General features: G+C 37.5%; 1 protein-coding gene across 10 annotated transcripts in view; it reads left to right on the forward strand.

Annotated features, from left to right (window-relative positions):
* LOC106882607 (signal peptide peptidase-like) overlaps positions 1-22,852 on the forward strand; it is a 350,046-nt gene that overhangs the window by 58,701 nt on the left and 268,493 nt on the right. For all 10 annotated transcript variants that reach the window (XM_089354542.1, XM_089354545.1, XM_089354550.1 and 7 more), the window contains exon 2: positions 7,899-7,952. The gene's annotated coding sequence lies outside the window, so the exon portion shown is untranslated. The remainder of the gene's footprint in view (positions 1-7,898; positions 7,953-22,852) is intronic.

Below are 22,852 nucleotides of genomic sequence, written 5' to 3' on the forward strand. Positions count from 1 at the left end.
AGTCATCGGATTTGGTTAGCCAAAATATTCTACCCGTTTTGTGTTGAAACTAACCAGATCTGGTTTCTCACACCTGCTCCGCAATGTCACTCTAAAAATAAGCAACCATATTGTTGATCTCTCAACGCTTTGAGTTAATGTATGATTAATTCAAAGCATTGTGAATAAATAAGCTGTACATATGACAGAATAATCTGAATGGTAAAGGGTTAAACCTAATATTGGTTTCAAATTTTGGCACAAGGCCAACAATTCCAAGGGTTGGGGTTAGTTGATTACATCAACTCCAGTGTTCAACTGGTACTTAGTTTATCAACCCCAAAAGGATGAAAGGCAAAGTCGACCTTGGTGGGATTTGAACAACAGAATGTAAAGATGGACAAAATGTCACTAAGCACTTTGCCCAGTGTGCTAATGGCTCTGCTAGCTTGCTGCCTTATTAAATCTAACATTAAAGCCTTTGCTGGTTAAATACATGCAGATAATGGACCTGACCTTCAGTGAGAAGTGGAAATGGAGTACTGATTTATACTCAGCATACATCTAAATTTTATTGTATGTCATACAAAATTGCAGTCTGGAAAGGGTGTTTTATCTTGTATAGTCAACATTCTAACGAGGAAGCCCTTATGTAGTAGTTTAGTTTACTAGAGATAGCAGCTAAATCTTGTAATCACATTTTCTCGTTTATAACAAAAAAAAAAAAAGTGATTAAAAAATGTGATTTACTTTATATCTGAAAAATGACAAGATAGCTGATGCTAGAACAACTTTGATCAGAGGCCTACTTAATTGGGACAAACCTGGGGCTAAACAACAGCCAACCAACCAATTATCATTTTACATACCAGCTGCAAATATGATAAAGATAGTTGCTTGACTTTTCATAATCAGAAGTATACATAAGTGAGTAATTAGCATGGTTTGCATAGAAAGGCAATGGGATATGTGAATTTTAACACTCTTTGTTTTGCTATAAAGGTGCTAGTGATGAAATAGCTCTGACTGGGACTAGAAAAGTTCAGTTTAGCCAAGCTTAATTACACTACTTATCTCTTTTACTACACATACAGTTGATTAAATTGACAAAGCATACTTACTGGTTAATTTTTCATTAACCATACTTGGATGAAAAGAAAAGTCAGTCCCAGTTGAATTTGAACTCAAAATCTGGAGCAGTGTTTTGCAACCTTTTTATTCTTGGAGAGGTGCAGGCATGGCTATGTGGTTACATAGTTCATTTCCCAACCACATAGTTTCAGGTTCAGTCCTACTGTGTGATAACCTTGGTCAAGCATCTTCTATTATAGTGACTGAAATTTTGTAAGTGGATTTGGTAGACAGAAATTGAAAGCAGCTCATCATGTGTGTGTGTGTGTGTGTGTTCAGAAAACAAAAGACAGAGACAGGTGAGGGAACAAGAAGCAGGTGTATTAGTTTGAAGCTTGGGAAAAATAGAAAAGTCCTTGATGTTTTGAACCTACACACTTCAATAGAAAAGGGAAAAATGGAAAGAGAGAAAAAATGGAAAGAGACAAAAGTGTGTCAGTATTAATTGTTATACGTGCGGGCGCACAGACACAGACACACACACGTGTTTGTGTGTGTCTCCTTGTCTTCTCATCATATGATATGTAAGGGAGTGTTACCATCATATACATGGAGGTTATTCATTTCCTGTCTTCTATGTAAATGTCTCTGAGTAAGGGAAAGTATTATCTTACTTAGAAATTTTTTTTTTCTACTCTAGGCACAAAGCCTGAAATTTTTGGGGAGGTGGGGGGGCAATTGATTAGATCAACCCCAGTAAGCAACTGGGACTTAATTTATTGACCCTGAAAGGATGAAAGGCAAAGTCAACCTCGGTGGAATTTGAACTCAGAACATAAAGACAGACGAAATACTGCTAAGCATTTTGCCCAGTGTGCTAACATTTCTGCCATCTCACTGATGAAAGTTGGCAACAGGAAGGACATCTACCTGCCGGAAATCTGCCTCATTGGATTGCATCTGCTCTAAGCCAGTGTCTTCAGAAAAGGCAGAAACCATGATTTTCTATGCACTGGTTTATTGTGCTGTTCCAGTTTCCAACTAACCTCTTTGTGGTTCTGTTATAACATGTAACATTTGCTATTAATGCAGCTTAACTTTGAATCTTGATACATGCATGTGCATGTTGAAAATCTATTGATATAGGTATTACTGTGTGGGTCAGAATAAGGATCCTTAACCACTGGGACACAGACCAGTATCAGGCTGTGGGTCATTTGATATTGGACTGTGTGAGAAAGAATGAATTTTAAAATTTTATTTCTATTTTATTGCCTCTCTCAGACTGCAGGGTGTTTTTGCATTATATATGTATTATATGTGTATGTCTATATGTATATTACATAGGTGCAGGTATGGCCATGTGGTAAGAAGCTTGTTTCTCAACCACATGGTTCTGGGTTCAGTTCCATTGTGTAGTACCTTGGGCAAGTGTCTTCTACTATCGCCTCAGGTTGATCAAGGCCTTGTGAGTGGATTTGTGAGACGGAAACAGAAAGAAGCCCATTGTGTATATATGTGTGTGTGTCTTTGTGTTTGTTCCCTACTGCTGCTTGAGAACCAGTGTTGGATTGTTTACATCCCTGTAACTTTAGCAGTTCAGCAAAAGGGGCTGATAGAATAAGTATCAGGCTTGAAAAAAAACCCCAAAAAAACATAAGTATTGGAGTTGACTTGTTTCACTAAAAAGCCCTTCAAGGTGGTGCCCAGCATGGTTGCAGTGTAATGACTGAAACAAATAAAAGGTAGAAGATAATAATTAAATTATATATTATGCATTTTGTGTTTTGTTATGTGTGTGATCTGGTTCATGGGAAAATTGTTTTGCATGAAACCCATCTGTGGTGCTAAAATGTTTGTGGGTGTCTCTGTTGTCTGTGGCCAACCAATATGTTTTGAGTAAATTTGATGGATAGAAACTGTGCAGAAAACTGTTGTGTGTGTATAGGAGTTGGGGAGAACCTATGGTATTTGTGTAAGTAACAAAGTGCTTGGGATGAAGTGTTGAATATGTATTCCTGGAAGAATAACGCTGCATAGGAAGGTGATGGACTGAAAGTAGGACATCCAGGTGTATAGCTTAAGATTAGGTGTAGGGGTTGTTCTTAGCTTACACAGAGAAGTGGTCCGGTGTAGTAGTAACATCAGTAGAAACAGTGTTTGGATAGTTTGAAGGTGGGCTAGTATTAAGAGGTTATCAGCAAGTGTAGATACGTATATAGAAAGCATGCTGTATCTCTGTCTCCCTCTGTCTTATACACACACACACACATACACAAATATATGCACCTTATTAATGATGTAAAATAGATAATACAGATACATACCCAAGCCTACAAATATACATACAGCTATGCATATATGCAGATCCACTGTTTTGCATCCACTAACAACCATATACATACATGTACATGCAACCATACTTATGCATATCCAACCACACATATGCAGATGCAACCATACATATGCACACAAACAAGCATACATGTGTGATCATATATTAAGGCTATACATACAACTATATATGCGTACAAAATCATGCATACACAAACTACCATATGTAAGCATACAAGCATGAGGTTATATACATATACACACTCAACAACTACAAACACACACAAAAAAAGGGCCCCCTTCAGTCATGAATGACCATAGGATTGCACCTAGGAAGTTCCCCTCTGAGGCATAAGTCCAGGCAAGGTTATTTAGAGAAGACCAGCAGTCGTCCATGCATACCAACTTCCCTTCTCTACACCACCTATGTTATCCAAAGGAAAGGGAAAGGTTGCTACAGCTTGGCACCAGTGATGTCACAACTCATCTCTACAGCTGAGTGAACTGGAGAACACAACACATAGTCTGGTCCGAGAATCAAACTCACTACCTCATTGTGAGCCCGATACTCTAACCACTGAGCCATACACCTTCACTCAAAAACATACAAACACATAGATTTAAACAAACGTACATGCTTGTGTAAGATTCTTGCACCAAAGGTTGTGTACATTGAACATATGTACACAACTATAAGCAAAAAGATATACAGTTATATACACCAAAGCATAAACATACTGTTAAGGGTGGGTACATAAGCATGCATTTACATTAGAAAGTATTTATGTGCACAGCAAAAAGCATTCATGTGCACTCAAGTGTACATTCATAAAGCATACACATATGTATCCAAACATATACATATCCAAAATTATTCACATGCACACAAAAGTATATATGCACTCATACGTGCACAAAAGTGTATACAAACACGTTCATACATGAAATGCACTCACGTACACAAATGTGTATACACACACATGTACACGAATGTGTGTACATGTCTTTGTGTGCATATACATAGATGCAGAAAAATACATTAGACATGTAAACATATGTGAAAGGCCATCATCTAATGTGTCCATTAAAAGATGTTAAGAAGGTATACTATATTTTGAAAAGAAACATAAGTAGAGATTTAATTTCCTTTAGATATTTTTCTGCAAATAATGGCCAATTTTGAAATGCGTTAATGTATAAAATCTCTTTCTATCCAACTTTATCTGTTGAAATATTATGTCTCTCTCAAAACTGTTTTGACAAAAGGAAACAAGCATGCACACACATCACATGCACACTCACACACACACATGCTTCAAAAGTAAATAGACATCACTCATACAGGTTTATCTGTGCAGAGATAAATCATTAGTATGATTTGCAAACAGGTTACTAATTAAAAACTGCACAAGGTATGTCTACTAAATATTAAAATACGGATTCAGTTCATCAAAGAACATTATTTTGTTTTCTAGAAATATATCTTTCAAATATGGTGTCTATTTACTTTTGAGATGTCTGTGCATGCGCGCGCGCACGCACACACACATACACACACTTTTGTTTTTTTACAAATTTGAGAGTTTCCAATGCATATAAATCATTTATTTATTCAAGGCTGATGCTGCTGTTATTTGTAATCTGAGTTTTCTTTAGATTGTGTATGAAAGGTTACTTTTTCTCATCAATTCATTAAACTTGGGTTCCAGCCCCAAATGATCCATAATTTTATGAATATTTGTTGTGCACATTTAGTGAAAAATAACTCACTAAATCTAATCATGATGCACTCTGTGGAATGCATGTGTTTTTATCCTTGAGTTTGTGTATATATGGGCATATATAAAGATAATATAAAGATAAGTGTTTTCTTCATAACTTCCATATAATATTCATCTTTACTTTATATATATATATATATATATATATATATATATATATATACAATTAAACCTTGGGAGAGGCATTATGCCGGAAATAAACACACGCACTGGTTCAGTCCTTGAAATACACATACGAAATATATATATATATATATTCATATAATATACATATACAGCAATTTTAGGGGAGGGCGTAAGTCGATTACATTGACTCCAGTTATTTACATTATTTACATTTGACGGATATTTGTCCGTATCTTGTTTGTTGTTAACACAATGTTTCAGATGATATACTCTCCAGCCGTCATCAGGTGTCTTGGGGAAATTTCAAACCTGGGTTCTCATTCCTAAGGTATTTTTCGATGTTATTGTTATTATTATTATTCAGGCCACTAACCCCAAGATTCCAAGTTCGATTCCAAGCAGTGACCTGAATAATAATAATAATAATTTCAAATTTTGGCTCAAAGCCAGCAATTTTACGGGAGTGATAAGTTGATTACATCGACCTCAGTGTTATTGACCCTGAAAGGTAAAGTCAACTTCAGCAGATTTTGAACTCAGAATGTGAAGATGAATCAAATGCTGCTAAGCACTTTGCTTGGTGTGATAATGATTCTGCCAGCTCACCACCTTAAATAATAATAATAATAATAATCCTTTCTACCATAGGCACAAGGCTAATCAATTACATTGATACAGTACTCAAATGGTACTTATTTTATCGACCCCGAAAGAAGGAAAGGTAAAGTCAACCTCAATGGAATTTGAACTCAGAATGTAAAGACATGAAATGCTACTAAGCATTTCACCCGGCATACCAACAATTCTGCCACCTCACTGCCTTAGTGCAGTACCAGGCAGTGGCTCTCATGGCTTTTGATTTTAATTGATTGGGAGTGTTATCATGTACATTGTTTTGTCTTGGTATAAAAGCTAGGCTACAGGTTTGCTTGTCAGTTGCTTGACGTTAACCAGTTGAGCATGTCCCTTTGTGGCTGATGATATATGCATCTCTGATCACGAGCAGAAGTAGTGGGGGAGCATCATAGCCATGTGTCGAAAGGGATTCTTTGGGGTTTGAATAATTCACCTCTGGAAACATGGGTGTTTTGTTCATCATCCTTAAACAAAACCTTATTCAGGGACCTTTTGAGCAGGATGAGCTACTCAACCAGAAGAAAATTCTAGCTGGGCTCCGTTTGCAAGGATCATGTGCTGTTTATCGTGATGTGAGATCACCAGGTTGCGCACATATGGTTGTGATGCATGTGCCTAGTGTACCCTTATCAGACAGGCTGTCATGATGGGTATACTCTGCTTTGTATATTGTACCCTAGTGTCACTTTGATGGCATGCACTGCTCTCACGCTCAATAATAATATGATAATTATGGTTTCAAATTTTAGCACAATGCAAGAAATTTCAGAGACAGGTTAAATCAATTATGGCAACTCCAGTATTCAACTGATACTTTTTTTTTTGACCCACAAAAGGATGAGGCATTTTGACTCAAAGCCAGCAATTTTAGGAGAGTGATAAGTTGATTACATCAATTCCAGTGTTATTTGAACTTAGAATGTAAAGAACCAGAAGAAATGCTACTTAGTGTTTTGAATGGCACGGTAAAGGCCAGGAGTGTCAGTGGGAAGGGGTTTAGTTGAGTTCATCAAACTCAGTACTTGACCCTGAAAGAATGAGAGACCAAGTTGGAAACTCCTTATATTTCCTCCTCAGGTATTTGCATACAGCAGTTGAAACTACGACTAAAGAGTAGCAATGTCAATCCTTACCCAGGCCAAGCCAAGCCGAGCCATCACTTCAGTGGAAGAGTTTTATGAGTTAGTTGTAATGATTGAAATGTTGGTGGTGGTAGGTAGAGGTAATAGGGTTGGTAGTAGCACTAGTAGTAGTGACAGTAGTGGTTGTGGTGGTGGTTTGTTGCTTACAGATGGAACAGACATGGGGAGTTACATCAATAGTTTAGCCATTAGGAAGGAATGTTTGCTCAACATGAGTCATCTTTAACAGTGTTCCTTCAGGCTTATACATATCTGTAATCAATAAAAAAGTTTTTTATTTTTTTGTCCATGTATACATTACATATTATTTACTATACTTTGTAGTGATGCCGTTATCTTTACCTGTTCAGTTGTTATTTTAGTGTTCTTTAAGAAAACACTTAATTTTCTTCATTTTTGTATATTTTGTGGGTATTTTATTCATTTATTTTTTTATTTTTTATTTCATGCCTCTTTTATAGATTCCTATTTTAACCTGTGATTGATTATTTTTCATTTTCATATTGGATTTGTTAGATTTGCTTTAATATTTATTAACAGCAGTTTAAAAATCATGTTTGTTCAACTTAGTTTGTATGTGCACATGTGTGTATACGTATATCTGTTTATATAATGTGTTTGCATACATGTGTGTGTGTATGTATATATGTATATATTATATATATATATATATATATATATATATATGTATATATATATATATATATATATATATATATATATATATAATGTAATGTGTGTATTTTGTAGTATATGCATGTATGTGTATATTATATATATAAATATATGTATATATAATATTTTTCTTTATCTTTCTTTATCTTTGCAGGGTATAAAGAGAAACCTATTGGTTCCTTCTGCCTAGTCTGTGATAGTTACAATGGTAAATACTGTTAAGCATTTTTTATTGGATTTAATTATTTAAAAAAAAAATGTTTAAAAAATTTTTCTTGGTGCATATGTTCTTATTTGCATTCTTTTCCACCTTGTTTTTCAAATAGCATTTCCATTTTTTTCTCTTTTCTGATGAGTTTTATGGATGTTCTGAATGGTTTGGGAAAACAGAAGAGGTAAAAAATGGAAAGAAAAGCTAATCAACTATTAAAAGAAAAAAAAACAGAAAGTTCTGGTATTTATTTCAGTTGAATGTAGTTAGTTTGGGAATGTACAGTCAACGATGATTTATGCCTTCTAGAAGTTTGGTTTGATGAGAGAGAGAAAGAAAGAAAGCATACACAATTATTTGAGCCAGAGAAAATAGCATTGCTTTGAACAGTCACTAGGGAAACTTGGAGAACTGTTTATAATCTGTGAGTGTAGTGAGAGAGATTGAAGTGACAGCTCTGATGATTAGGAAGAAGTTTTTAAGTGGAAAATTTTCAATATGAAATCCAGTGTTAAGGAAGTCATACGTTATATAAATGGAATTTGCAAACAAGAAATGAATGAATGAATAAATTTAAAAGAAAAAGAGAGGGTATAAAAAAAAATGTGTTTATTGCAAATTGAATTGAAAGAATTGGTAAAAATCTTGTAAGTTATGTGAACAGGATTTGTTTAAAAAAACCCTTCAAAACACAAGCAAAAATATAAAAATAACCTGGATTAAATTTATAACAATTGTAATGTAAAACATTATAAGAGGCAGTCATATAGAAATTTCATGCTATGTTCATAGCGTGGCATTGGGTGTCATATTTAATCTTTAGATATTGTGAATATATATATATATATATATATATATATATATATATATATTTGAATATATGTACTCTTCTGATTCCTTAAAGATCAATCCTGTAAACTGTGTCATTTCTCAAGAGTCCAATATTTGTGATATTCATTACAACACTTGCAGCAAGAGATGTTCACTACTTGATCTTTAGGTTAATTACTGTAGCCTCATTAGATTTGCTACTGCTATCTTGATATTTTCATCTCCTCTTAGAGCTTTATTGATTCATTGTCACACAACAACTTCATTTCGGGGTGTTAAAATGATTGCCTCTCTGTCTGTCTGTCTATATATGTATGTATGTCTGTCTTGCCTCCAACGCTTGACTTCATTCTTTCAGATATATATATACATTTTCTTACAGATACATGGTGTACACTGTATATATAGTTCCATATTATTGATTCTTGAGATATTTTAATGCAGCATGATGGTGACTGTGTTGTTATTGTTATTTAGGCCCAGTTTTGCTTTGATTGACCTGACTTATGGTCATAGGTATTCCAGCCTTGACTATCCAGTCAGATTTTCAGATATAATATACAGAGTGCAGTGAATAAACTGTCATCTAAATTACACAAAAATGAAAATAACACTGACCTCTCATTTTAACAGATATATTTACCAAAATTACATAAAAATATCTTGAGATACTAAAGAGTAAATATATTCAATAAAATCACCATTGGCTTCAACCATGGCCTCCAGACAACTTTGGAATCTCCTGCAACTCTTCTGGGTGGTCTCGTTGTTTAAGTTGGTGAATGCTGCCATAATGCTTACCTTCAGTTCATCTTTGGTGTTGCAAGGAGTTTTGTTGCTCAACTGCACCCCACATATAATAATCAAGGGAGTTGATGTCTGGGGAGTTAGTTGGCCTGATGTTAGGGGTGATGTGGTCACAGAAATTGTCTGACAGCCATGATTGGGTTCTCCTGCTTGTGTGGCATGGTGCAGAGTCCTGTTACCAAGTATAGTGTCTTCCAGCAGACACCCTCTTGACCCAGGGCAGCACTACTTCCTCCAGGCACTTGATGTAGGCCTCTGTGTTGAGTCCGAGACCATGTGGGAAGATGAATGGAGGCATAACGTTGCCATCACTAGTGATCACCATGATGTTGACTGGATGCTTGATTTTTATCACTCTCAGTACAAGACCTCAGATTGCACTGTCCTCAGATTGACATCAAAACATTCTGAAATGTTCATATTGGAGCTTTAGGCGCAAATGCCAAGCAGTACACCATGTTGTTTCCAAATTGCTGGCAGAGTGAATTGTATCATGGTGCTGTTTTTCTCACAGATGATGTCCAACTGAACCTACTACACTGTGTGGTCAACAAGATCAAAACAATATGCATGTGTGAAATAAAAAATATAAAATGGTAACAATTTACCTATCTCACCCTGTATGTAGTACTACATCATCTAAGAGGCACTTTATTCAGTCTGCCCTGCCTTTTTTAAAATGGTAGGTTGTGATGTGAGAGAGATTTGGCTGCTATTTCTAGTATATGATCACTTATTTACTTGAAAGCTCTCCCTCTTTGAGTGATGTGATAGTGTTTGTGCTTTATGAAATCTAGTTTCCATTTTAGAAATAACACGACATTAGTATATCATTATCATGATCATCATCATTTAAGTCCTCCTTCCTTACTGGCATGGCTCAGATGTTTTAACAAGAGCTGGCAAGTCAGAATACTTTGCCATGCTCTACTGTTTGATTTGGCATGGTTCCTATGGCTAGAAATTAGGCTTGACAATTATTAAGTTGTTAATTTCAGTTTGACATAGTCAGCATATGAATTTTCTGTATGAGTAATGATTTAATAATTTAAAAGTTGTTTGTAGTTAAACTGTAATGGTAAAAAATGTCAGGGTTTGAGTTATACAAAACTGGTTTTGTTTACACTTCATTACATAATCAATGAATAATGCACAAAAATGACTCCCCATAAAATATTAACAATCAATCGAGACTAGCCTGCCTATTTTGCTCTACAGATCATCACATAGATATATGAGTGCCATACAGTAGATATTGTGAATTCATGATGATTCATGTCTGTGACCCTGATTTGAATTCAAGCAACAAGTCCTTTCACTTCAATTGCATCACTGATATCTTTCTTTGTAAAGAATTATTAGTGCTAGAGTTGCTGGAAATATCTGCTACATTTCTCGCAAATCACAAACCTATGAGAGAAGCTGTTGTGCAGTTGTTTGGCTTGGCCTGTTAGAAAACAGTAGTAGAATCTCCCTCATTTTATATTATATTGTCACATAAAAACCAAACCAAAACAAAGGAAGCACCATTGGTTAATGTAGTCCTAGGTATAATGTGTCAAAAATAGACAATATTGTCAGGGCTGAAAACTCTTTGATCATTGGTTTGCTTGGTCAAAGATGACCTGGGGCTAAGCAGTAACAATTATTTGTGAGAATTTTGCATTTAAAAACAAGGAGTGGAATAAGTTCCCATTAAGCCAAATTGAATACAAGCTTCCAGTTCCTCCTAACTGCCAATTTCATTTTTGGATAGCTGTCTTTTATTTTTCATTTTTGTTTCAATCATTGGACTGTGGCACTGCTTTAAGCAGTTTAATTGAACAAATTACCCCCCAGTACTATTTTTTTTAAAGTCTGGTACTTATTCTATTGGTCTCTTTTACTGAACCACTAAGTTACAGGGATGTAGTGGGTAGGGAGATGAACACACATACACACAAGGCTTCCACATAGTTTCTACTTACTAACTTTACTCATAAGGCATTAGTTAGCCTAGGGCTATATTGAAGACACTTGCCCAAGTTGCTGTGTAGTGGGACTGAACCTGAATCCACATGACTGCAAAGTGAGTTGCTTAATCATAAAGTCATGCCTTACAAATCATGATTTTAGACAAAATACCTCCCATTCCAGTTACATAGCTGCTAAAGCACAAGACATATATTTCACAGGCTAATGAGGATCTAGCTAGATATGATGTTAGAGGGACACTGCTGATGTTACCAGGGACAGAGAAGCAATACAGAAAGCAGGTTGGTCAGTTATGGATGAACAGCATCTCTTACATAGCGAAATAATTGTAGCACTCTAATTATCAAATAATCACAAGATGTGGGTATAGTTCATTGCTGTTACAAAGGAACAGATAATCTGCATATGTAACAAATGCTGAATGTAAACAAAGCGTAAAAAAGGATAGTTTGTGGTTTCCCACAAACTTGAATGAAATTAAAGCATATTTTGCCATAAATATTATTATAGGCATTAGAAAGTTACCTAGAATAACAAATTACTGGAGTAGTGATGAACCCTTTGGAGACGAATAGGTATAATGACGAGGATACGGTTTTTAAAATTGACACAATATCTACATGTAAGAGACACGAGCAGAACACCAGTACGTGGATAACCAGACTTTGATCCCTTATTTAAAATAAGACCCCTCATTGACTGTGTTCAAAACACATATAAAACAGTTTATAGATGAGGATATGGTGGGCTATAAAGGCCAAGTGCGTTTTCGACAGTATATGCCAGGAAAGCCCACAAAATGGGGGATCAAAGTTTGGAAGATTTGTGAATCAAATACTGGGTACTGCTCTGGATTTTAATTTTATACTGGCAAAAGAGACAGTAATGTGCACAACTCTTCTATAATAATATTTTGTTGTATACCCAATTGAATATTAGCTAATAACCCATTTTCTATAGCGATGTTTGAACAAAAATTTTAATAATTTTATATTTTGTTGAATTTACCTGTATTTACCTGTAATTAGAGTCACTTTGTGACAAAAATTTTGGTATAGAATTGGTTGAGAACCTTTCGTTAAATTATCTTCCAAAAATCACATTAATATGTTGATAAATAAAAAAGTTAGAGTTGTTTAATGAAACCAGACTAAATTTATGATTATGTTAGAAATTAATTGAAACACATAAGGGGTGTATTTTGGTTAGAAATATGGTAACGAAAGGGTTAAGTCAACTTTGCCTTTCATCCTTTCAGGGTTGACGTTCACCACAAAATAGCAAAATTGCAAAAAAGAAAAAAAAATACAAAAGGGACTTCTGAATCACCTTATATATTTAATATACATTTGATTCTAAAGTATTAATCTCTTTTCTTTTATTTTTACTTGTTTGAGTAGTTTGACTGCGGCCATGCTGGAGCCCCATCTTAAGGAGTTTTGTCAAACAAATTGACTCCAGTACTCATTTTAATGTCTGGTACTTATTCTGTTAGCCTCTTATGCTATACTGCTAAGTCATGGGTGATATAAACAAACCAACACCAGTTGTCAAGTGGTGGTGGGAGACAAACACAAAGACTTACATATCTATTTAAATTTCTCTTCCCCCTCTCCTCTCTCTCTCTCTCTCTCTCTCTCTCTCTCTCTCTCTCTCTCTCTCTCTCTCTCTATATATATATATATATATATATATATATATATATATATATATATATATGATGGACTTCCACACAAGTTATATCTAGCAAATCCACTCACAAAGCATTGGTTAGCTCTGGGCTATATAGAATACACTTGTCCAAGAGGCTGTGCAGTGGGACTGAACCTGAAATTATGTGGTTGCAAAGTAACCTTCTTAACCACACAGCTATACCTGCCATCCTATCTTTGTTGTAAATTGTTACGATATAAATAGATTGGAAGCAACCAGCTTATAAATGTATGATGAAAGTCTTTCTTCCTCATTCATAATTGTGTTATACACCTATTTATTGGTGTTGGCTTCAGTAAGATGACTGTTCTGAGGCAGTGTGCTTTATATAGCCAGACACTCTCGTTCCAGTGAGCTGACACTTTTAGGCACCTCTTACAACATGCATAGATGCTTAATAATATAAGACAATTACAGCATAAAAGTAAATATAATGGTGTGTGTATTTAAACAACAAATTTGGCTGTAATTGTTTCAGTTTCAATACACAAACTCAGATCAGATTTTTTACCAAACAAGTGTATTTTCAGTTATCTCTGTCAGCTTGGGATTTTTTTGTGGCCCAGCTAGATGTCCACCTATGGGTAAATGGACTGTGCAAGATGAGTTAATGTTGTTTAGCTTCAAGTTGATATTGATTAAGCATTCCAGTCTCTTTTTTTGTATCCAAAGTATAGTGCATGTGAGACTACATTATCTAATATGGCCTTTTCTAAGAAAATAGGGTATAGTTTGAGTGAGATTTGGCTGTTATATTTAGCAAGTTACCCTCATTAGCTAATTCATGTCTGATGAGTCTAATGGAAATTCTGTTGAAATTCAATACCATGAGAATTGATACATTGTAGTTTAGTGACTGATCTGAAATATTCCTGATAGCTGGGAGAGCTGAGGTAATAGAAAAGTGTGTGTGTGTAGGTTTTTTTGTGCCCCGAAACACTATGAAACACCAGCAACACATTTGAACTCATGACCTATTTACAGTTAGTTTTATACCTTAATCACTCAGTTGTCATCTCACCTCAATATCCAATACCTGTTATCGCATCATTAACTCTTTGAAACTTTAAATCAGATGAAGCTAGAGTTTGACAACAGATATTTAACTGTCAGATATTGATTTACACATCAAACATGATGCACTAGGGAAGCAGTGGAGCAAAGACCTATAAAAAGAGAAAAGACAGTGAAACATGCAGAATCAATAACTTTGTACTTTATTTTTCTTTTTGCTTTAAAGTTGGCACTTATCTATTTCAGGGAGGTTACAAACTTATTTAACTATGTGAATAGGAAGGAAGATGGTAGTGTGGGAAGGAATAGAAAAATAATAGAAGACTAAAATAAAATGAAATAGAAAATAAAAAAAACTGAATTTCAATTTGTAACCTTAGCTGATGTGTTTACTGTTAATTCTGTGTTAATATTTCTTGAATCTTCTATAACCCACCATGAACATAGCATGAAAGTTATAACATTACACAGGCATGCATGTATGCACATGCATGCATGTGTGCACATGCATGCATGCATGTGCATACACAAACACATGAAAAATAAATAAGAAGTGACAAACCTCTATATGAAAAGGCAGTAATTGATTGCAATGATCAGATCAGCATAATCTTTACTTTCAAAATCTTCTTCTCATGGCACAAAGGTATTACGATAGCGAAGATGTACGTTCTTCTGTAGTGGGCTGCCTAATATTTGGCCTATTAGGAACTATCTGACAAAGTGGCTTTCCACCAGTAACTACCTTCATCTGCTGATGTTTGGAAAACTGCCATTCAGGGTTTGTGTAAGTTATAATTATTATTATTATTATTATTATTATTATAAGGTATTGTCTTTTTAGGTCTGCCCAGGTCTGTGTAGATGGTCTGTGGGACATCTTGGTACTAAACCAGAATATGAATCATTGATTAAAACATCATTTTCTCCCTGGGAATAGGTGGTCCAATATCCTGTGTTGTTAGCTAAAAGATGCTATTGCTCCAGACCCTTTAATCTACAGATATTATATATTACATTATATTACGTTTTACACACACACACACACAGTCATGTGTATTTAGTATATGTTCGTATGTTTATTTTCTACATGTTTTTTGAATTTCGAAAATCCTACGGGAGCCAGTCAGGCGGTACTGGCAACGGCCACGCTCAAAATGGTGCATCTCATGTGCCACCCGCACAAGTGCCCCTGGACTGGCTCTTGTGCGGGTGGCACATGAGATGCACCATTTTGAGCGTGGCCGTTGCCAGTACCGCCTGACTGGCTCCCGTAGGATTTTCGAGTGAGATCGTTGCCAGTGCCCCTGGACTGGCTTGTGCGGGTGGCACATAAAAGACACCATTTCAAGCGTGGCCGTTTTCGTGCGGGTGACACGTAAAAGCACCCACTACACTCTCTGAGTGGTTGGCGTTAGGAAGGGCATCCAGCTGTAGAAACTCTGCCAAATTAGATTGGAGCCTGGTGTTGCCATCCGGTTTCACCAGTCCTCAGTCAAATCGTCCAACCCATGCTAGCATGGAAAGCGGACGTTAAACGATGATGATGATGATGATGATGATAGGGCAGGGAATCGTCAATTAGTAATAAAATTAATAATTAACAATTTTGCCAAGTAGTTCAGTATGAAAAAACCTTTATCGGTAAAACCATTTATAATCATAAATATACAGGGATTAGCATGAGTTGCTTCTCCAACATACTGAAAATTTAGAAATAGCAGTCAAAGAACTACTGATTCCAAACTACAAATTTATTTCTCTAACGGATGGCGATATTTATGGCACACACAGAACAAAAACAGAAGAGAAAAGCAAAAACAAACCTGCCTTTAGTTAATCTTGTACAACGTTTCATGGTTAAGAGTATGAAGGTACTCTATTCCGATCACAGTAATGAAAGCTTGGGAATCCAAAATTTCAGGATTGTGGGTCCGAATTCGGCCTGGAATGTTTTTAATTTACTCATGGAGTCAGCTTGATTCCAAAATGGTATATGTTGGGCTACGGCCTCTAGGAGTAAAGTTGAAAAAGTGTGACACACTGACATTCACATTTTGAAAATATAAGGACACTGGGGGTAAACAATAGTAGCATTCGCCCCAAAATGGGACTGCCGCATTAGGTTGGCAAAAAAATCGTTACTATTATATTATTATATCATTTTTATTTATTTACGGCCTCAACATCTCATACCTTTCGTGCTTTAGCCTGCCCTCTATTATTTATCTTGTTTCTCTCCATGAAATTCAATTGAATTCAGTTTTTGTCTTAAATTCATACTTATTCATTTTCTAAGCTTCCTAAATTCATGCTACTTATATATTCTATTCACCTAGGTTTCATTGCTCTTTAAAAATTACGATTTATGCATTGTTGTCTCTCAAATATTTAAAATCTACGATTAAGAGGCCTATCTCCTGGCTGATGGTACCTACCCATTTCCCTTTATTCAAAAATTCTTATCGCTCCTTTAAAATTATGGCTTTTAAGTGTTGATTTCTCAGCCCAAGAATTACAGAGTGATGTGCTGCTTGACTGGTCCCCCCCTTCTCTCTCTCTCTTTATATATATATATATATATATATATATATGATGATGATGATGATGATGATGATGATGATCTTTCTCCTGCCATGCCTCTGTCTACCCCTCCATCCCTCTCTAAATCAGTCCCTCTCTCTCTCTATCTCTTTCTCTCTCTCTCTCTCTCTCTCTCTCTCTCTCTCGTAGTTTTTTCCTTAAGGTTTTCAGGTTCTGGGTATATATAAATAAGAAATCCATTCTAAATTATCTCAATCTCTTCTCCACTGACATACTACGACGAAGTCTCCAAGATGCAGATAAGATAGAGATTTTTATTTATTTACGGCCTCAACATCTCATACCTTTCGCGCTTTAGCCTGCCCTCTATTATTTATCTTGTTTCTCTCCATGAAATTCAATTGAATTCAGTTTTTGTCTTAAATTCATACTTATTCATTTTCTAAGCTTCCTAAATTCATGCTACTTATATATTCAATTCACCTAGGTTTCATTGCTCTTTTAAAAATTACGATTTATGCATTGTTGTCTCTCAAATATTTAAAATCTACGATTAAGAGGCCTATCTCCTGGCTGATGGTACACCCGCCCTCCCACCCCTCCACCGGAAGTGCATTCCTCTGTCATCCTGTCATCCTCGGCTGTCTCCCGGAACCAATCTAGTGGCCTTGGCCATCCTCTCCCCTACCTTTGGGTAGCGCATAAAGTTTGAGTAATGTTTGCAGGTTGTAGGTACTGTTTTGCTTATGAATTCTTCCAATTGCAAGTTTTCTTTTCAGGTACACGACACTGCTTTCCCCCTTCCCAGACTACAGGCCCACACCCCCAACACCCATACTGTTAGGATTGGCACTCTCAACGTCGGCACGCTGAAAGGTAGATCTAGTGAAATTGTTGAGATGCTTGAACGGAGACGCGTAGATATGTGCTGCATCCAGGAAGTAAGATGGAGAGGAGGTTCTGCAAGGTTCCTCACAGGCAAAGAACACAGGTACAAGATTTTCTGGGCAGGGAACACTGACGGGGTCGGGGGCGTAGGAATACTTCTAGCAGAGAAATGGGTGGATAAGGTAATCGAGGTCGTTAGAGTAAGTGACAGAGTACTTAAAATTAGACTAGTGCTTCATCATAGATTAGCTACTGTCATCTCAGCCTATGCACCTCAACCAGGGCTACCAGATGGTCTGAAAGACCAATTCTATGACACCCTCTTGCAAACTACCTCGTCGACGAGTGACAGGGACCTTCTCTTTGTGGCTGGAGACTTCAATGGTCATGTCGGACGTCGTGCTGGAGGCTTCCATGGCATACATGGAGGCTATGGCTTCGGTTCCCGCAACGCGGAGGGAACCAAACTGCTGGAGTTCTGTGATGCAACCGATCTTATGGTCTGCAATACCAACTTCAGGAAACCTGCCAGTCACCTAGTCACCTACCGCTCCGGCAGACACTCTAGCCAAATCGACTACATCCTCGCCAGAAATAGGGAAAGAGGGTGGCTTATAAATGCCAAAACCTACCCTGACGAAGAATGTACCCCACAACATAGATTAGCAGTTAGCGACTTTGGGATCAAGGCAAAATGGGTGCCCAGAATTAGACCGGCTTGGAGGAGAAGGGTGTGGAAGCTTAAAGACCCTGCAAATGGACAGAGACTTAGAGACAGGTTACTTGAAGCATTTAACGAAATAGAAGGGGATATAGCATCATACAACGTGGAAGACAATTGGAGATTTCTGCGGGACAACCTGTTGAAAGGCACCGACCAGATCTGTGGGTGGAGGTAGACAGGGCTATTAGACAAAAGAAACAGGCTTGGAAGGACTGGAAGAACGGTGGTAGCAGGGAATTGTACCAATGTGCCAGAAGGGAGGCTAGGCGACAGGTTTATTTAGCCAGAGGGGAAGCAAATAAGAAAAGATTTGCCAATGTTCTGCGCCATGAGGACCAAAGACTCCACGTATTTCGTGTTGCAAGACAGTGTAGGAGAGAGAATAGTGATGTTGTAGGAGAGAAATGTGTTCACATGGATGATGGTACGCTTGCGCTAAATGAGGATGCAAAGAAAGAGGTCTGGAGATGCCACTACGATAGATTGCTTAATAAAGAGAATGAATGGGAGGAAGAGAGCCTGCCGTATGTCGACCCAATAGAGGGACCAGCTATCCGAGTTGATAGTACCAGGGTAGATAAAGCAATTAAGAGTATGAAGACCGGGAAAGCCCCCGGCCCATCAGGAATCACTGCAGAGATGCTCAAAATATCTGGCAGTGTTGGCTATAGCCTAGTCACCCGTATTACGAACCAGGTGATACACGAAGGAGTCATACCCAATGACTGGTGTAGCAGCATCATAGTCAACTGCTACAAAGGTAAAGGTGACGCTTTAGATACAAATAATTACAGAGGCATCAAGCTGTTAGATCAGGTTATGAAAGTTACAGAGAGGGTCATAGCCCAACTAATTAGGGAGCGAATCAATTTAGATGAGATGCAGTTTGGGTTTGTGCCAGGTAAAAGCACTACTGATGCCTTATTTCTAGTGAGACAGCTGCAAGAGAAATACCTAGCTAAGGATAAACCTCTGTACCTGGCTTTCGTTGACATGGAGAAAGCCTTTGACAGGGTCCCCCGATCCCTTATCTGGTGGTCAATGAGGAAACTTGGGATAGAAGAATGGTTAGTGAGAGCTGTGTGAGCCATGTACAGAGATGCTGCCAGTAAGGTGAGGGTTGGAAATGAGTACAGCAATGAATTCCGGGTAGAGGTAGGGGTCCACCAAGGTTCCGTCCTCAGCCCCCTCTTATTTATCATAGTCCTCCAGGCAATCACAGAGGAGTTCAAGACAGGTTGCCCCCGGGAGCTCCTCTATGCTGATGACCTTGCCCTAATTGCGGAGTCACTATCAGAACTAGAGGAGAAGTTTCAAGTGTGGAAGCAAGGTCTAGAATTGAAGGGCCTTAGAGTCAACCTAGCTAAAACCAAAATCCTAATAAGTAGGAAGGTAGATAAAACACAAACCCCTTCAGGTAGATGGCCCTGCTCAGTATGTAGAAAAGGAGTAGGTAGTAACTCTATAAGATGTACCCGGTGCAAGCTATGAACACATAAGAGGTGCAGCAACATCAAAGGCAGGTTAACTAGGAAGTTAGTTTTTGTTTGTGGCAGATGTTCAGGTGCAATAAAGACTGTAAACAAACAGGAAACAACTTCTATCTCATTCCAGGGTGAAAAACTAGAGGTAGTCGATAGCTTCCGCTATCTGGGCGACCAAGTTAGTAGTGGGGTTAACTTCAAACTTTATTCGCCAAATCTCTCGATTTTGATTTTGGTTTTTATCCTACCAAATTCTGGTGCCTATGTTCATATAAATAAAGATAAGATCGTTTTTTTTTAAATACCCGGTGCGCTGAAAGTGTAGCTGCTAGAATAAGAATAGCCTGGGCAAAGTTTAGAGAGCTCTTACCCCTGCTGGCGACAAAGGGACTCTCACTCAGAGTAAAAGGCAGACTGTATGACGCATGCATATGAACAGCCATGCTACATGGCAGTGAAACATGGGCTGTAACTGCTGAGGACATGCGTAAGCTCGCAAGGAATGAAGCCAGTATGCTCTGTTGGATGTGTAATGTCAATGTGAATACCCGTCAGAGTGTAAGTATCTTGAGAGAAAAGCTGAACATTAGAAGCATCAGTAGTGGTGTGCAAGAGAGACGATTGCTCTGGTATGGACATGTGGTGAGAATGGATGAGGATAGCTGCGTGAAAAAGTGCCACACCCTAACAGTTGAGGGAACCTGTGGAAGAGGTAGGCCCAGGAAGACCTGGGCTGAGGTGGTGAGGCAAGACCTTCGTACATTGGGCCTCACCGAGGCGATGACTACTGACCTTGACCTTTGGAAATGTACTGTGCGTGAGAAGACCCGGCAAGCCAAGTAAGATCGTTGCCAGTGCCCCTGGACTGGCTATTGTGCGGGTCACACATGAGATGCACCATTCTGAGCGTGGCCGTTGCCAGTACCGCCTGACTGGCTCCCGTAGGATTTTCGAGCGAGATCGTTGCCAGTGCCCCTGGACTCGCTTGTGCGGGTGGCACATAAAAGACACCATTTCGAGCGTGGCCGTTGCCAGTATCGCCTAACTGGCCTTCGTGCAGGTGACACGTAAAAGCACCTACTACACTCTCTGAGTGGTTGGCGTTAGGAAGGGCATCCAGCTGTAGAAACTCTGCCAAATTTAGATTGGAGCCTGGTGTTGCCATCCGGTTTCACCAGTCCTCAGTCAAGTCGTCCAACCCATGCTAGCATGGAAAGCGTACATTAAACGATGATGATGATGATGATGATCATATTAAGGTGGCTAGCTGGCAGAATTGTTTGCACACCGGGCGAAATGCTTATCGGTATTTCGTCTGCCGTTAAGTTTTGAGTTCAAATTCCACTGATGTCGACTTTGCCTTTCATCCTTTCGGGTCAATAAAATTAGTACCAGTTACATACAGGGGTCAATGTAGTCGACTTAGTTCCCTCCCCCAAAATTTGAGGTCTTGTGCTTCCAGTAGAAAGGATTTATTAAAGTTGAAAAAATATGACCCACTGACTTTCACATTTCTTATATTAGATATGTTTCATTTTGGGGAAACTTTATTTCAATTAAAGTGTATTTTATGTGTGTGTGTGTGTGTGCATATGTATTAGAGAAAGCAAAAAATAAAACAATAATGATAGTGTTCAGTATGTTGGCAACAGAAATTTCTGTCAAAGAGACATGGTTAAACAAAGTTATACATCTCCCTCTTTCTCTCACATACCCACTCTTTCTCTTTCTTTTATTATTATTCCCACTGTCACCATCAATACTACTACTTTTAATAAAACATCAACTCTCCCTAAATTTCTTTGTCTCTCTCTCTCTCTCTCTCTCTCTCTCTCTCTCTCTCTCTCTCTCTCTCTCTCTCTCTGTGTCTGTTTTCACCACTGCCTTCACCATCTCTATGCCTACTATTACTCTCACTCCATCATGAAGAATAGTTGGAGTGTCATTGAATAGTGAGAGGGGGGGGTCTAAGTGTAACATACAAAAATTAGTTTTCGCATTTATTATATTAGATGTGCATGTGTATGTGTGTGATTGCAGAAACATTGAGGTTTTTGTTAATTTCTTTTTTAGGGCAACTGTGGTGTAATGGTACTAATGTTATGCTCACAAGTGACATGGAAAATATTGGTCTTCTATTATATTTCTTCATTTATGCCATTTCATTCTTAAAATGTTATGATTTTGATGCCACTACTGTATATAAACAGTTACTCATGAAAGTCATTGATCTTAAAACTGTTTTGATATTTGTTATGTACAAGTGGAAAATAACCCGTTTGCCTTTTTTTTTAATTGAAAAGACAAATATAAAAGCCAAATATTTGAACATCTAAAGAAATTGATTATATATTATACACTTTAATTCAATTCCCTTTACTTGTCATCTGTTCATTTCAGTACAAACATTTAAAAAAACAAACTCTTTTGATATCGACAAGCCTGATGCAACTTCAGGTTCAAATATTACAAACTCTACCTTTTGTAAAGTGTTGATTACCCACTTCATACTTTGAAGGTCCAACCTGACACCTCATTACTTCGATTTTTTATCGCTCTACTCAGTCATTCCCATCCTCTCTTCTAAAATGTGAGTAGTCATGTAGCTTCTTTAAAGTAAGAAATCCTTTTTTCTCATATGCTATTCCTCATCTCCTAGCATAAAATTGTCCTCCTCTTGGGGTTCACAGTCTTGTAAGCTGTATGGTGACCTCATTAGTGCTGGTGAAAAAATCACTCAGTATATGCTGTAAAGTGGTTGGTGTTAGGAAGGGCATCCAGTTATAGAAACCTTGCAAATGCAGACACTGGAGCACAATGTGGTCCTTGGACCCATTGAATCCTGTCAAACCATCCATGCCATGCCTGCTTGGAATATGGATGTTAAATGACTATGATGATGATGATATCTACCTCTT

The sequence above is a fragment of the Octopus bimaculoides genome, chromosome 1 (genome assembly GCF_046866305.1).
Source record: "Octopus bimaculoides isolate indiv1 chromosome 1, ASM4686630v1, whole genome shotgun sequence".
NCBI lineage: Eukaryota > Metazoa > Mollusca > Cephalopoda > Octopoda > Octopodidae > Octopus > Octopus bimaculoides.